Raw genomic sequence first — 1655 nt, forward strand, 5'->3', positions numbered from 1 at the left:
TGTTAATACACATGTATGTATTTATTTCAGTGTGTATATATTTATATCTTTATGCATGCCTTTTTCACTTTAGCTCATTTCAATAAACATTAAGTATATATCTCCTGTATGCCAGGCACTGTGCTAAATGTGGGATTACAAATGAGAAAAACACAATCCCTGTCATCAAGGAACTTGTAATTCAATAGAGGACTCTTATTGAACAGGGAGCGAAGGCCAACAAGGAGCATTATAAACACATCATACATACACCAAAAACTGCACCCAATACTGCTGGGGTTTTGGGTAATAAACTCTTTTTATCTTATTTCTTGGGTTTGCCTTAGAGACCAGGGTGAGGCCCTACCAAGATACTCTCTCTCTCTGTTTGTCTGTCTCTTTCAAACACACACGTGCATGCACACACATACATATACTCATGTATTATATACAGATATGTAGTTATACACATATGCACATGTACAACGTACACACATGTAGACACACATATATACATGTATTATATAGACACATGCATTGACATACGTATGCACAGGTATTATATACACACATGTAATTGCACACACATATATACACATGCATTATGTACACACATGTAGTTAAGCCAAACATACACACCATGTATTCCATATTACAATACTGCCATTTTGGAGCTCAAAATCAAAACCCTCCTTCCAAGGATTTAATGGCTCTCTTATATCTATATGGGCAGGAGGCACTCTCTCTAACTGGATCCAAGGACACTGCTGGTATTCCTACTCACCTTTTCCTCTCATCTCCTTAGGGATCAGTTCCAAAGCCTGAAAGTCAGAGTCCTCAGATTTAAGACCACACAAGGCCCTTGTTACTCCTTTCATAATGGAGACAGGCTGCAAGGGACCTACAAACACATAGATGATAGCTCATATAGAAACTGCCAGTAGAGAGATTAGTCAGTGGTCTCCGTATAAATGCAGAGACATAAGCTGGGTCTATCCAAAAGACCAAGATCTTTTCTTCTGATCTCACAAATGCTGGGCAGACAACTCTAAAGTTCTCATCCATGAGAATTCCTTAGAACTTCTTTCTCAAAGGGTCAATGTCTGTTCTCTGCCCTCTAAGGTTTTATTGTTTTCCTTCTTGTCCTTATTTGTAGGTTACTCATTTGTATTGGTAATGGCCTTCCTTCAAAGAGCATTGTGATTAGAATGATGAGATGGTTTAGAATGACGCCAGCAGGAAGAGCAGCCTGCTTGGAGTCAGATGCACTGGGTTTGAGTTCTAACCCTTATTCACTGTATTCCCTTTGACAAATCACAGCACCTCACTAAGTTCTCCTTTCCTCGTGTATAAAACAGAGATAACAACATTAAATCTGAACTTCAGAAGAGAATATGATTACTCCTCAAACAGGTATTTTTGCTTATTGATCACACAAGTCATTTCATCAACCATCTTTGTGCTTTTCAAATGCTAACCTCCACTGTTCCCCAGGCCTGGGACACACTGCCTCCTGACCTCACACTTTGTAGAATCTTTCTTTCCCTCCAAATTTGCCTGAAATGCCACCTTCTACATGAGGCATCTTCTGATTTTTCTAGCTGCTAGTGCTGTCTTCCAAATGACATAATAGTTACAGATATACATGTGCTGTCATCTTTCCTCTAGAGATTTAA

This window comes from Notamacropus eugenii, chromosome 2, assembly GCF_028372415.1.
Source record: "Notamacropus eugenii isolate mMacEug1 chromosome 2, mMacEug1.pri_v2, whole genome shotgun sequence".
Taxonomy (NCBI): domain Eukaryota; kingdom Metazoa; phylum Chordata; class Mammalia; order Diprotodontia; family Macropodidae; genus Notamacropus; species Notamacropus eugenii.